Genomic DNA, 16,056 nt, shown 5'->3' with positions numbered 1-16,056 from the left:
GCAGATTTTTTTTTATACAGCGCAAGATGGTATTATTTTGGGTTTATCTCCCAAAAGGGGTGTGCACATGAGTGCCAGGTGACTCCTCTCACACAGACCTGACTTCTATCTGTGTCTGTAGCGGGGTGTGGCCCTACCTGTGTAAGTGTGTGCTGCAAGAGGCCAGAGAGCCTAATTCAGCAAAATAGGGAGAGGGAACCCAGGTTGGTAGAGCAGAAGAGGCTCAGTTAAATCCCAGTACATCAGATGGCATTTTGGACGGGGGGTCCAACCCATCACAGTCAGAATCAGGCTCACAGAATGCATCACCTCCATTAAAAAAAAGCAAAAAAAAAAAAATTAGCAACCACCAAACATGGAGCTAAATTCAACTCTCAGTTACAATATTGCAGATGAGGAATAATGCCATCAAAGGCAATGGAATTAGTCTGATTTTATGCTGGTATAACTGACAGTGGAATTCTTCCCTTTTGCTATAAATGGAATGATCAATTGACAGATACTATTGTTAAATAATACATTATGATTACATGGACCTCATCTGGAATTCTGATTTTGAACCTGTGATCTGAAGTCTGTGCCTGATTCTCTGCTCTCTTACACAAATGTAAATGCGGAGTAACTCATTTTAAATCAGCAGTATTATACAAGTGTGAAACCAGCACAGTAAAATAAATAATATTAATCATATTTAGCTCCACAGATCTCAAAGAAATTTACAAACAAAAGTAAGTATCAGTGTTCTTGTTTTATAGATGGGGAAAATGAAGCTTAAAGAGGTGGAGTGACTTAAATGAGAGGAGAATCAAGCCCTCAGTCTTATGAAAGGTCATATTGAGGTCTCAATTCTTCACTGCCTTGCACCTGTCATTCACACCTATGATTGCAATGCCAGTGTAATATGCGACTAATTCAGAATGGTAGCGTTTTTCACCCCCTTTGGACAGGTACAAATGTCTATGCACGCCATTGGAGTATCAGGTCCTCAAACCCATATGGAAAGACATATTTGGCAGCCCAGCTTCTCCCGCACATTCCAACAAATTTAAATGTTACCTGTGGCATGCAGCTGGCCAACAGAGAATGATTCTCCAGTGGCATAGAGTTATTTATGCATTTCCCATCAAAAGATGTACCCTAGAGATTGCCAGCTTCCCTAGTGATCCCCTTGAAATTCCTTTGGGTCCATTTGCTGCGAGCAAGTTAGAGCAGTCTCCATTTAGCTCTTTGGAAAGTACCAGACTGTTCAACCGTTAGAAATGCACTGATAGGGCTGGCAAGAACTGATAACTCTGTTATTTTATGGTAAACTAGAAGTCTTACAGAATAAAGGTAAGTCTTTCAATCAAGTCTTCAAATCTCCTACAATTCTGAAGCGCTATGTTCTGACTGATGGGAACTTTTTTTCTTTCAATAGATTAAAACATTACACAAGTTTGTTAAATAATGAGAACAAGATTATGACAATACTGAAATAATTCTATGGATGTGTGTGCATGTGTGTGTATGTGTTTGTATTGTTATTAGTCATAGGCTGGGACCCCACAGTGCTACGTGCTGTACAAACACAGAACAAAAAGATGGTCCCTGCCCCAAGAAACTTACAATTTAAGTATATTAAATGACCTCAAAAAGGCACCTAGACCCAAGTTTTTAAAGGTATTTAAGTGCCCAAATAGGTACTTAATGAGATTTTTGAAAACACCTAGGTGCTTACCTCCCACTAAACACTTATCTGCATCTTTAGGCACCCCAATACCTTTAAAAATCTGGTCCCTCATAAGTTACATAAAATGCCATAAAAGTACACACCAACAGTAATAGTCAATATAAAATTAATCTCCATTTTTGTCAGCTATAAATTAAAAGATCTGGTCTTTTAAAGAGGCTTCCCAGAATCAGAGAAGTGCAAAGGTGGCTTTCATATCAATGCAATTACATACGTACAACTACATCAGTGCAAAAAACCCTCCATGTAGACAAGCCCTTAATAATGCTACCTTTGTTCTGAAACAATTAGAGTTTACAATCACTGTCAAGGTTCCTTCCACACTCTGAACTCTAGGGTACAGATGTGGGGACCTGCATGAAAGACCCCCTAAGCTTATTCTTACCAGCTTAGGTTAAAAACTTCCTCAAGGTACAAACTTTGCCTTGTCCTTGAACCCTATGCTGCCACCACCAACCGTGTTAAACAAAGAAAGGGAAAGAGCCCACTTGGACATATCTTCCCCCCAAAATATCCCCCCAAGCCCTACACCTCCTTTCCTGGGGAAGGCTTGATACAAATCCTCACCAATTTGCATAGGTGAACACAGACCCAAACCCTTGGATCTTAAGAACAATGAAAAAGCAATCAGGTTCTTAAAAGAAGAATTTTAATTAAAAGAAAAAATAAAAGAATCACCTCTGTAAAATCAGGATGGTAAATACCTTACAAGGTAATCAGGTTCAAAACATAGAGAATCCCTCTAGGCAAAACCTTAAGTTACAAAAAGACACAAAACCAGGAATATACATTCCATTCAGCTCAGCTATTTTACCAGCCATTAAACAAAAGGAAATCTAACACATTTTCTAGCTAGATTACTTACTAACTTAAGGAGTCATGAAGAGCATTCCTGATCTGTTCCCAGCAAAAGCATCACACAGACAGACAGACCATTTGTTCCCCCCCACCAGCTTTGAAAGTATCTTGTCTCCTCATTGGTCATTTTGGTCAGGTGCCAGCGAGGTTATCTTAGCTTCTTAACCTTTTACAGGTGAAAGGGTTTTGCCTCTGGCCAGGAGGGATTTTATAGCACTGTATACAGAAAGGTTGTTACCCTTCCCTTTATATTTATGACAATCACAAACTAGAATATTCCCCATCAAGCGTTGCCATCTATATCAGTACAATTATAATAAACAGTGTGGTACTTTCCAAAGACCTGTTTACATACACCAGTCTATTACTAAACCCTGACAGCACCGGGCCAGATTCCCTTATGCACTCTGGATAGCACATTGCACCATGAGTAGTTCCATTGCCTTCACTTTGAGTCAGGTGTTCCATACTCTGACCCATCATCTTTTAATTTTAGATATTTTTGTGAACAACACTAAGAGAGAATGGAGTCACTTCACTATTTAAAAACCAAGCAAACAGCCAAAACTTCCAGTACTTTTACTGCTTCCTGTACTTTACTTACTTACTCCAAAACTTCCAGTAGTTTACTCACTTACTTTTACTGTACTAGACCTGCTAAATCCTCTGCACTTTAAACTAATTTAAATGTACCAAATAAGTCGTTGCAGTAAAAGCAGCAGCAGCAGCAGGGAAATAACCTTTTTCTTAGGAAAATCCAGAAGTTAATTCATACAGGTGATTTCCAGTGTCTGTTATGGAAATTAAATATAGTAAGTTGTTTGTTAACATGAGCAGCAAACATTTAACAATTACAGCCTGTCATCTTACTGTAAATCATTTTAGTGTACATATACTACAGTAGCTCTCATTAAGTTAGCTGAATACTCTCAGTAATACAAAGAAAGCTGTCTGTGTTATTCTCTGTGAAAACATTACTATTCTAAAATGCTGATCTTCATGGCAAAAAACAAGCACTAATTGATGAAGACTGAGAAGAAGCAGTATTTTCCCTAATTTTCCATAATAGGGATTCTAGCACTTTCCTTTGAAGCTTCTGGTACTGAGCACCATTAGAGAAAGATTACTGGACTCGAAGGTGCAATAGTCTGTTTTAGCAATTACTGTTTCCTCATTGATATTTTAAGTTTCAGAAGTCCTCTCAACTATATGTAATTGTAGAAATCATTGGTGATATCAAATCCCTATGCAAGGTTTAGTCCTTTTGTTTCATACCAAACGCTATTTTTGCTATACTGTTAATGCTTTCATGCATGATACACAGAGGCTGCATATTACATAAAATCAGGTAATATTAAAAAAGTACGTGCCCCTCCAACATATTTTTGTTCTGCAAATGCCAGTTTCAACTTTAACACATTACAAGCTTTTTACAGTAATAGCTCCTAGCAATCTTGGGTCTTTACATGTCCCCATCATTTTGGTATCTGAGGGCCAGATTTGTAAAGGGATTTATGTACCTGAACAGGCAGATAGGTGCCTAAGTCCACCATGTAGGCACCACTGACATTTTCAAAGCCTTAGTTCAGTTGTCATCTAACCCTATAGGTACCTAAGTACCCGTGGTGCCGAAGGGCCAGATTTTAAAAGGGATTTAGGTGTTGCTCAGCTGAGCAGAATAATGCCTAACCCTGAGGAGGTCTGCCACCTTGTGAAATGTTCAGCCCCAAGTTAGGCAGCTCTGTGCTGCCTTGGGTGCCTAGAGCATTCATGGGGATAGAAAGGGATGTTCAGAAGCCAGTCAGCCGAGCAGGGAGCTGCTTAAAGTAGCCAGGAGTGAAATCCTGAGAGGAGGAGCAGGTAGAGAAGAGGTGTTTAGGTGCCTAGACGGCTGACCTGGTGTGTCTGGTTGACAGGCCAAGGGTAGGTACCTCCCTCAGGATCCTCAGCCTTGAACTTTCTTCTGGAGTTAAGCTGCTGACCTGGCTTAGGTACCTAGGCAGCCCATTTCCTAGCAGCTGAAACACGCTCTTTCTTTCTTTCTCTCTCTCTTTCTCACACATGTGCTCCGCACACTTTATACCTATCTCATGCTCAACCTATATTTCCCGATGCCTGGCAGAAATGTACACACCAAGGGGGGACTAGGTGGAGCCTCAGTGGTAGCTCTGAAAATGCCAGCGGCACCTACAGGGTGGACTTAGGTGCTTATCTGCCTCTTTAGATGGCTAAATCCCTTTAAAAATCTGGCCCTAAGTTTCCACTGGTCCACATTTTCAAGTGACAAAGCACTGCTGCCACCCCACGGCTCACAAGCTGCCCAGACCCTATCTCAAGCTGAAGTCCCAGAGGCCTCAAATCAGGTTTTTTAAACTAGGCAGGGGAAATATCTGTCTTTCTAGCAGGGCCTGGTCCCATAGGCGTGCTCTGAGCATGCCTAGGACCTGATATCTGTCATCCCCCACAGCAGGCAGGCCAACAGGGGGCGGGAAGGGCAAGCACAGCATCCACACTAAAGAAGCTAGAGGCACAGGGAAATCTAGGGTAAGACTGAGCCGGAGAGAGAGATTGTTTCAGCTGCGAGGGCATAGGCTAGTCGTGGTTGAGGATCCTGATTGGAGAGAGGCACCTATCCCTGGCCCGTCAATCAGTGGCAACAGTTCAACTGCTTAGGTACCTAAACGCCTCAGTATTTCACTCCTGGCTAGTTTAGACAGCGGTTGGCTTCTGAAAATCCCTTTTTTTAGATACTTGACTCTTCCCAGGAACTCTGTGGGGAGCCTGGAAAGCATCTAGCTGCCTAACTCATTCACTGGAGCAACTCCTAAATCCTTTAAAAATCTGGCCAGGTGTAACTCATAATCCTTAATTTAGCCTCAGTCACCCTTGTGGGGCAGGGACATACTATCTCCCTCTGTTATACAGATGGGAACTGAGGCCCAGAGAGATGACACTGCACACGCCTGATGGCGGAGAGTCAAATACATACACTGCACACCGGAGTAGTTTGGGTATAAATGGCAGTGAAGACAGCAAGGCACTGCATAGGTGAGTTAAGACATCCTGAACCCTGTGGGTATGTAACCTACACAGCTCTCTATACCACAGGCACCAATTTTTCAAAGTGCCGGGGGGTGCTCGACCCCTGGCTCCATCTCAGGTCCCCCCCACTCCACCCCTTCCCCCAAGGCTCCTCCCCACCCTGCCTTTTCCTGCCCAGTTCCGCCCCCTCCCGTGAGCGTGCTGCATCCTCACTCCTGCCCCTTCCCTCCCAGCCTCCTGGACGTCGTGAAACAGCTGATTGCGGCGGGAGGCACGGGGAGGGAGTGGGAGGCACTGACCTGCGGGGCCCACCAGCAGGCGGGAGGAGCTCAGGGATGGTGGGGAGCTGATAGGTGGCTGCCAGTGGTTGCTCAGCACCCACCATTTTTTCACCCTGGGGGCTCCAGCCCCAGAGCACCCACGGAGTTGGCGCCTATGCTCTACACGCTCTCCCGCCCCCAAGCAGAGCCTCCTCCCCCACCCCCACCCCTGTTTACATGGCTGCTTTTAGAAGTGTAGTGTCCCACTGCTGGAGCCTTTCCTCAAATCAGGGAAGTGGGGAAAGGCTCTGGCAGCTTCCCCTGCCGGAGCCTTTCCCCACTGTTTCCCCCCCCCCCACCCGCCAGAACCTTTCACTGCCACGTGTAGCTACACATTGATGTGAGTGTGGAGGCAGCTTGTTTTTCATTGTGGCGTGTGGCTATATGAACCCTACACACTGCCGCAACTGGCATCTTAAGTGTCTTGCCCAAGAACACACAGTGTCTGTGGGAAAGTAGAGAACTGAACCGAACTCTCCTGAGCCCCAGGCTAGTGCCCTAACAACTGTATCATGCTTCCTCACTGATCTATGTATACATGGCACTCAGACTTTCGAGACACTCAGGCTATGTCTACACTACCACTTTTGTTGGTAAAACTTATGTCACTCAGGGGGCGTGAAAAAAACACAACCCTAACCAACATAAATTACACTGACAGAAGCGCCAGTGTGGACAGTGCTATGTTGGTGGGACGTGCTGTTCATTGGGGGTGGTTTTATTATGCTGATAGGACGGCTTTCTCCTGTCAGCATAGAGCAGCTACACGCTAGATCGTACAGCAGCGCTGCAAGATCTGTAGTGTAGACATAGCCTGAGTCGATCATAAATGCTGCCTTTAAAACACCATGCTCAGGAGAAGATCTTAAAGCATATAATAAAAATTATTTCGAAGAACAGTCAAGTAGCCCTACTCCTCTGTAATTGTACTTGGAAATACAATGTCAGAGACTGCTTATAATGGAAAAAGTTAATCTGGTCTTCATTTCCCTCCAATTTCTAAAAATAGATTAGAATTAAATGTCATGTACTTTTGGAATGTGTGTATTTGGTAGCTAACAAACTCACTATTTATGATCTCGGAATTCTTTCCATGGAAACTATTATAAGGCCACTATTATCATCAAGCAGCAATTAAGGCTGGTTCAGGAGTGTGTCGGTATTTTAGAGAGCCATTAGGGAAAGGTTTCAGAGGAACAGCCGTGTTAGTCTGTATTCGCAAAAAGAAAAGGAGTACTTGTGGCACCTTAGAGACTAACCAATTTATTTGAGCATGAGCTTTCGTGAGCTACAGCTCACTTCATCAGATGTATACCGTGGAAACTGCAGCAGACTTTATATACACACAGAGAATATGAAACAATACCTCCTCCCACCCCACTGTCCTGCTGGTAATAGCTTATCTAAAGTGATCAACAGGTGGGCCATTTCCAGCACAAATCCAGGTTTTCTCACCCTCCACCCCCCCACACAAATTCACTCTCCTGCTGGTGCTAGCCCATCCAAAGTGACAACTCTTTACGTAATCAAGTCGGGCTATTTCCCGACTTGATTATGTAAAGAGTTGTCACTTTGGATGGGCTAGCACCAGCAGGAGAGTGAATTTGTGTGGGGGGGTGGAGGGTGAGAAAACCTGGATTTGTGCTGGAAATGGCCCACCTGTTGATCACTTTAGATAAGCTATTACCAGCAGGACAGTGGGGTGGGAGGAGGTATTGTTTCATATTCTCTGTGTGTATATAAAGTCTGCTGCAGTTTCCACGGTATACATCTGATGAAGTGAGCTGTAGCTCACGAAAGCTCATGCTCAAATAAATTGGTTAGTCTCTAAGGTGCCACAAGTACTCCTTTTCTATTAGGGAAAGGGCAGGCCTGTAGCCTTAAAATTCCACTTGTCCTGCAGAAAAAGAGTGTGTGTGTGTGTAAAAATGTATAACACATGCATTATTTCCCAGGAACTCAGTGGCATTCAATGTAATTCATCTTACAGAGCCTCTTGTCCCCCACCACCACCATAGCACAGGGGGCACTTTTAAGTACCCTGGCTGTATAGTCATAGATGGTATTTTAAATCCCTGGCAATATTTAAACCGAAATTAAGGCTCCAATCCACAAGATGCCAAGTGCTCTCAACTCCCATTGAAGTGAAGGGAGTTCATCGCCTTGCAAAATTGGGCCCTTTGTGTAGTGAAAAAGGGTCAGCTTCTCAGTTATCTCAAGGCCCCTTTATACCTGTCTGGGAATATAAAAGAGCCTTAAAGTGAGTATAACTGTACTGTAATCGTAAGATCCCCTTAGATTGCCAGAGTGATGTAAAGGGGCCTCAGTGTAAATGAGAATCAGGTCCTCAGTTATTAATGTAAGCTGTCCCTGTGGAAAGCGCTGATATTTACTCATATCCTAATCGGAGAATAGAGCATTTATAGCACTGTAACAGTTTGTTGCATAGAATAAGATTGGGGATGGATGGATGCTGATTGAGAACAAACAAAAACAAACAAAAAGTTTGTGTAAAGCATCAGAACTGGATTTGGGGAGAAAAGTTACTCCAGGGATATAGCTTATGAGTTTATTTTAATTTAAAAAATGCAGCCAGGGAAAATTTAACAATTTGGTTCGGTGTACAAAATTAATGGGATCAACAGAAACTGCCTGGAACTTTATTGTTTATACTATAAATAGGTACACTTAAAAAACTTAAAGCTTCTCTGCTATTGAGTACTGTAGTTAAAGATGAGAATGGAAAAAATACAGATTTTTATAAATAGGCACAAATATTAGGTGTAATAAAATTTCTACTTTCTAATAGGATACCTGAGTCAATTATTGTAAAAAGCATGCAGAATATATTTGGGTTTACCCTCCAAAAGGCGGTGTGCACTTGAGTAACTGGGCAGTTCCTTAGCTGAGCCTTTCCACACAGAGCTGATCTCAGCATTTGTGTGTATAGCTGCAGCTGGGAGTGTTCCTACCTGTAAGTGAGCTGGTAATGTGCAGCCTGAAGCCTGGGAAAGGGCTTGGCAGACTTGCTTCACCAGTGGTGTAAAGAGAGTCCAGGCTGCTCAGTCAGGCAAGCTCAGTGGTACCCCAGTTTCAGGTGGCACCCAGTGGGGGGGAACCCCTCACATAGACTTTATATTATATATTACTTTAATATGATTATATACTATATTTAATATGTATTATTTTATGTTTTGACATTATAAACACAAAAATATATGATAGTATTGAAGTGAAATGATTTGACATGATCAAAACAAAGCATTTTGATGTTTCAGAATGTCCATTCCTCAAGGAATTTAGAAATGTAGACATTTTGTTCTGACTGTGAACAAAAATCAATTCAAAATGTCAAATTTTCTGCAGGACAGAAAGTCCATTTTCCAATCAGGTCTACAACTAATACTGTACCATGTATTGAGCTTACGTAAGCTTTCTTCTGTTTGAACAGCAGCTGGACAATGAGGGACAACCCACTTATGCAATACTCTGAACCACATGGCCAAAGCATGATTAGCATTTAGAACAAAAATATGAAGGGAGAAGCATTGAGTTCTATCCAATTCACATTCTGAAGGCTTTCTTCACAGTCCCAAGGACTAGAGCAGGGGTGGCCAAGCTGAGCCTGAGAAGGAGACAGAATTTACCAATGTACGTATCCAAAGAGCCACAGTAATACATCAGCAGCCCCCCATTAGCTCCCCAACCCGGCTCCCAGCACCTCTCACCCACCAGCAGCCCTGCCGATCAGGGCCTCCTGCTCCATCCCCGCACCTCCCGATCAGCTGTTTTGTGGCGTGCAGGAGGCTGCGGGTGAGGAGGGGGGGAGGAGCGAGGGCACAGCAGGCTCAGGGGAGGGGGTGGGAAGGGATGGAGTGGGGGAAGGGCCTGTGGCAGAGCCAGGGCTTGAGCAGTGAGCACCCCTGGGCCCACTGGAAATTGGAGCCTGTAGCTCCAGCCCCAGAGTTGGTGCCTATACAAGGAGGCGCATATTAACGTCTGAAGAGCCACATCAGATGCATTCCGATGAAGTGAGCTGTAGCTCACGAAAGCTTATGCTCAAATAAATTTGTTAGTCGCTAAGGTGCCACAAGTACTCCTTTTCTTTTTGTAAAATAAGGATATAACAGATGCCTTGGTGGTCAGCCAAGAACGAAAGACTTTCCTTTATACCCTTGGATACTAAGCCTAATTTCCTCAGGCACTATTCCTTCTTGAAGTCTCCTCCTCTCTCCCTTGATAGTTCAGAAACTCATAACATTTAATCAAGACCATTAGCAAAACAAGGAATAACAATGTTCTTCTTTCTTAGCTGTTACCTTCAGAGCTTCAGTTTCCATACTAATGCACACAACAGAGACCCTCTCTTTTTGCAAACAGCAATACCTATTTTAGTGGCCTATATAGCAATACCTGTTTTAGTCAGAGTACCAGAAAGTCACTTTACAGAGGGGCTGATTAATTTGCATTATGGCAGTTAGGCATTCACTGACTAAAGTCAGGTTATTTTCATTTTCCTAGTTAACTTTTCGTGTCAGTCTTATCAAACCCTTCTCTGTATCCATAACTTCCCCAAGCTGTGGTTTTAAACTTATAGGGTGTGGTTCTGGGCTTTTTTCCCCCCACTTTTTTTTTACTTTTAACTCAATAGAAATAAATTATTGTTTGTCTCCATTATTATGTGAAGAAACTATTGTCATATGACCCCTTTTACTTGTCTAGGCTAGAATATCATCCAATTAGAATAACTCTCCTTAAGTGGCAGTTGCTCATAGTGCAAATAATTTGGCCATTTTTGCCTATAGCATTTCTAGAGGAGAGGGGCTGGGGAGGTAGAGAGATGCAAGAAGTATAAGGACCATCCCTTCTGATGGATGAAAGCCAATGGATGTATGTAAGTAGAGGAGGATTGGGAGTGGAATTTTCAAAACAATTAACGGAGTAAGGTGCCCATCTCTGACAGAAAATCAATGCAGTTGGGTGCCTAACTTCCTTAGATGCCTTTGAAAATACTACTCAAGATACATTATTGATGGCTACTGTCAATGCCTCCTAGAAAGAGGCACAAATGAGCTGTCACACAATATTGGCAATCTCAAATATTCCCTAAGTGGGTAACCGCCTCTGATCACTCTTCTGGAATCTTCTTATGTCCTAGCTCCCTATCAGTCTTTTAAAGGTGTGTTTTGGAGATTGCATTGGTTTCTTTGGCTGACCTCCTGCTCCTGACAATGGACAAGAATCTGCCTCTATTCTGTCTATAAATAGGCTTTGATAGCACTGAAATTGTTAACTCACCTACAAACACTGGCTGGAGGGGATGGTTGGTCTAGTAGCCTTGTTCCCTCTGATAGAAAATATCCCAGAGATTGATGTTAAGTTCATCCTCTGTGATGTTTCTCTTATGTGAAAATCTGAAGAGTATTATTCTGTTACTGCTGGGGGACTTCTGCAACAAAATATTAAAAATTCTGTGCACAATATTTTAAAATTCTGTAAAATTCTGCAAATTTTATTTGTCACTATAACACTATGTAATCACGCCAGTTTCAATTATTTTGGTAATTTATTTCAAAATACCTGTCAGCAAGTATGTTTGTAACAACACAAAAATTTCCCCAGGAGTAGAGAGTTAAAGAAATCCCTATTACAACCCAGTTCCTGTTTCTCTGCCCCCTTCCCTCCACCCCCCCCATGAGCCCAGCAAGGGACCAGACATCCACAACCCCTCCCCATACTTGTGGGCCCCCCGAGCCAATAAAGCTGAACTCCCTCCTCCCCAGAGCCCAACCACGGTCTCCCCCAGCCCACATAACTGCACACTTCCTCCCCGCTCCCGCCCCAAGCCCAGCAGTGCTGGGAACTGAAGCTGCCAGGAATCAGTTACAGGGGTGGGCAAACTACGGCCCGAGGGCCACATCTGGGCCTCCAGACGTTTTAATTTGGCCCTCGAGCTCCTGCCTGGGGTTGGGGATTTGCCCCGCTCCGCACAGCTCCTGGGAACAGTGGCATGTAACCCCTCCGGCTCCTACACGTAGGGGCAGCCAAGGGGTTCTGCACGCTGCCCCCGCAGCTCCCATTGGCCAAGAACCACGACCAACGGGAGATGCAGGGGTGGTGCTTGCAGACAGGAAAGCACACAGAGCCGCCTGGCTACGGCTCTGTGTAGGAGCCAGAGGGGGACATGCCACTACTTCTGGGAGCTGCTTGAAGTAAGGCTGCCTGGACCCTGCACTCCTGCCCCTCTCCTGCATCCCAGCCCCCTGCCCCAACGCTGATCCCCCTCCCACCCTCTAAACCCCTCGGTCCCAGCCCGAAACACTCTCCTGCACCCCCAGACCCTCATCCTCAGCCCCAACCCAGAGCCCTCACCCCCAGCTGGAGCCCTCAGCCCTTCCCACACCCCACACCCCAGTTTTGTGAGTATTCATGGCCCACCATACAATTTCCATACCCAGATGTGGCCCTCAGGCTAAAAAGTTTGCCCACCCCTGCTCTAGCTCCCTCTCCTCCCACCAGCAGCATCTTCTATGTGCAAGCTGGGCTCTGCCTAGTCCACTGGCCCCCAGTGGCAGCTAGCAGCACTGCAGCCCATTTCTGTGTGGGAAAGGAAATTCTGCACACACAATGTTAATTTCTGAAAAAATCTGCATTGCTCAGTGGTGCAGAATTCCCCCAGGAATATTCTGTAAAATGGTCTGTTCATTTATATTAGAAGTTGCTAAGGGACAGAGATATGGTTTGCAGTGTAATCAGTATTCTGATAACATTCAGTTTTATGTCCCTCTTTTATCCAATCTGAATAGCACAATCTCTAGTTTCCTGGTGCTGCACTGAGATAGAGGTTCTCATAAGGAAAAGTTGGCTTTAGATCACTGTAGACAGATCATTAGCCAGAAGTGGTGCAAATATGTAGGGGGAAGCCTCTACTGGAACTGGCAGAGATCCCATCTGTTTCTTCTATTAAGAGTGGAAAAGGAAATTCTGAATCTAGAAGTCCTTTTAAGATTCTTTGCTTTTTTGAAGTAACTATAGTGACAAAGACTGTAGGAAAATTCCACCCCCAAATTCCATCTGTGGCATTCCTTTCTCTGTGATGCAGCCTTCAGCATACTTCTCCAGGCCTTCGTTATTATTTATTGACAGTAGTGCCCACAACATTTTAAGTGCTGTACAAGAGAAAGCATAGTCCCTACCCTGAGGTGCTCACACTCTAAAAAGACAAGGCAAATAGACAGACACTTCCAGGACAAGTAGACAGACATGGCACCAAGGATGCCATTACTGGTAGAATGAAGAGGGAAAGGTAAAGAGAACAAGAAAGGCTAAATTGGAAGGGACATGTATAATCTGTCACATTTGCCACTTTAGTGCATTGTGATGTGATTTACACAAGATAATTCTTGAAAACCACCTGGAAGCTTCATCAGCTGCAAAACACAATGGTCTGCTTCCTTAGTGGTCTGCACAGCGCTGGGCATTTTCCCCTTCTGCTCTGCATGCTGCACTGGCTGCCTGCTCATTTTCAAGTGTAATTCAAACTGACTGGGGTTATGAAGTCCAAAATAGTCTGTATTGTGGATAGCTACAAAACTACCTGTCTTCCTGTGTTCTTTCCTGACAGTTAAGGTCAGCTAAGGAACTCTAGCTAAGAGTTCCTAGATCTGAACATCTGAGGCCTAGTGGCAGGACATTCGTGGTGGAGGGTTCGTAATTCTGGGTCACGGTTCCGTTATTGGTTGACCAAAAGCCAAGGTTATTGACCATCAGGGCATGAATCTCTTTATGCAGGTCTTTAATTAGAGAAGGCTGGATGTTGGTTATAGCTATGTATAAATGAATAAAATTGGGTGTTGTCTTTGCTTTCTGTAGGGGGAATTGTATGTATTGGTTTTAAATTATTTTGAGGACTAGCTTTCAATTGACAGAATGTTATTGCTTTCAAATTGTGGTCTTAACTGATGTAAAATCACCAATTGGGCTAAACAGTGCATTCATGTTTTTGTTAATTAATTAAATAAGCACGAAGAGGCACAAAACAGCTGAGTGAAAGTGTTCCCAGAATGCACCACCAATGTGTCTTCACACTTATGCTCAAGGACTACCACTAGGGGTCAAAAGGTAAGTCACTCTCCAAAGCCATTCACCCTTGGCTGAAGCTGCCCCCAAAGACATCAATTATTGCTAATTCCGCTGGGGGGAAAAACTGTCCAAAAGGAACTGGACTGAAACCAGTGAGCTGGTTTCACATCCATTTGTAAAAACATTTTTGTTTAACTCCATTTTTTTCCTCTTCAATAAAACATAAAGCAGTTGTAAAAGTCAAGCCTTCTGATTTTGCCATTTTTCTGTGAATTAGGATGCCCGAGTAACCTTGATGGGCATGTTTAAGAAATATACTGTGGTGAAACTTTATGCTAATTGCCATCCCCATCCAGGATGGGCATACTGGAAACCCACGCTTGCCTTTATTTATTTATTTTGTTGTTTCCTCTTCTACAAGACAGAAAGAACAGTCATGAAATCATCTTGTGGGCTTATCTCCTGAGAATTGTTTTCTTCACTTAGGAAAGAATATGCTTTATCACACAATGGGTTTTCTAGCTTTGTGAGGAAACATGTCTTATGTCAGAGTATTTATGTTTTAAGGTGTAACCTGAATCAGTGTAGGAAAAAAAGAAACAACTTTAGAAAATGTTTGGTTTAAAAATTTTATTTGAGCTCAGTGAGGTGAGGTCAGTACATAATAATAGGCTGTCTTGACAACAAAAGGCTGGATCGACATAGAACATGATTGGAATTATGCATGGCATTTATAATGAACCTCATTATGCAACAAGGAAGCCTAATTCTGCCTGCAGTTTGCAATCTTATTAATATTCAGTACTGATGTCAGCATTGAACAATAACTGCCCCCTCCACATGTTATAGCCAGAAACAACAAATAGAAAACTATTTTTTGGTAGCTTTCACATTTTCAGATTTTCTGCGGGAAGAGGGTTTTTGTCATTGTTGTTGCTTTTTAATTAAAAAGAGACAACTGGCTTGGACTTTCCCTTAAAATTTGGCTTCCTTCAGGAAAAAAAAAATAAAGTAAGGTTATTATAATCCCTTCTCTGTACTGAAAGAAAAACATGTATGACAACTACCAACATCCCACCAAGTTTTATATTTATCAACCATAAAATGCACTTTACTGTACCTATTAGGCTATAATTTACATCAAGGAGGCTCTGTTATCCCTTTGATGGAATTATATTGTAGTTGGAAATACTATATATTATTCTGTATATTGCTATGGATTTCCATTTTGATTGCTATTATTGAATGTATTGTAGCATTTCCAGTTGCAATGTTGGTTTTAGGAGTTTATTGATCAGCTATAAATGTAAAGGTGATTTTTCTTTTTATGCACCCATGTTCTGAATACCTTTTGAGCTGCTATTAAATACTATTCCATAATTCGGTATTAAATAGTTCATAATAGCAGCTGGAAGCTGGCCAGTAATGGGCATGTTTATTTGCTAAAATAAAACACTGCTATGACACTATTTGACTTTGGAGTAGACATTTTATGTTGAATTGGGAACATGTTAGCAAATGGGAGTCAAATAAAATTCAAGATTTAAGACGATTCAGATTGGCATGTGGCGGAGTTATATGAGCACAAAAAGATGGGGAAACAAGTTTGCACATAGACGAGCTGATCATCTGGCGATGAACTAATATTTACTCAGATTCTTTTTAGAATACAATAGTACTAGTCAGTAACATCTCAGCATGCTGGTTACAAGCAGCGCCCATTAAAATAAAAAGACAGACATCTCAGTTGATCTCACAATTTTTATGTATGCCTGACTTCCATTGCAATCTATGGGATTTTTGCATGCAAAAGGACTGCAGTATCTGACCAGCAGTACTTTACAAGCTCAAAATAACTATTGTATTTAGCTTACACTGACTTTTTAGTGACTTAAACAAAACCAAAATTGGACACTTTTGTTCCAAAATAGCGCTGACATACAGACTTCCACAAAGATAATAAAATGTGTGAAATCAAAGGTACTTCAGTGTAAGTTTATGTTGACAAGTTTTTACAGTGCTATT

General features: G+C 42.7%; 1 long non-coding RNA gene across 2 annotated transcripts in view; it reads right to left on the bottom strand.

Annotated features, from left to right (window-relative positions):
• The window catches only part of LOC125638823 (uncharacterized), a 91,871-nt gene that overhangs the window by 14,122 nt on the left and 61,693 nt on the right, over positions 1 to 16,056 (bottom strand). The window contains exons 4-5 of one of the 2 annotated variants that reach the window (XR_007357303.2): positions 11,248 to 11,398; positions 8,552 to 9,574 (exon numbers count right to left, since the gene is read on the bottom strand). This is a non-coding gene — a long non-coding RNA (uncharacterized LOC125638823). Of the gene's footprint in view, positions 1 to 8,551; positions 9,575 to 11,247; positions 11,399 to 16,056 lie in introns of those variants that run through there. The other variant, XR_007357301.2, reaches the window with a different exon arrangement.

This window comes from Caretta caretta, chromosome 1 (genome assembly GCF_965140235.1).
Source record: "Caretta caretta isolate rCarCar2 chromosome 1, rCarCar1.hap1, whole genome shotgun sequence".
Lineage (NCBI taxonomy): Eukaryota > Metazoa > Chordata > Testudines > Cheloniidae > Caretta > Caretta caretta.
Note: the sequence above shows the minus strand (reverse complement) of the source record. Positions and strands in the feature narration are given on the sequence as shown.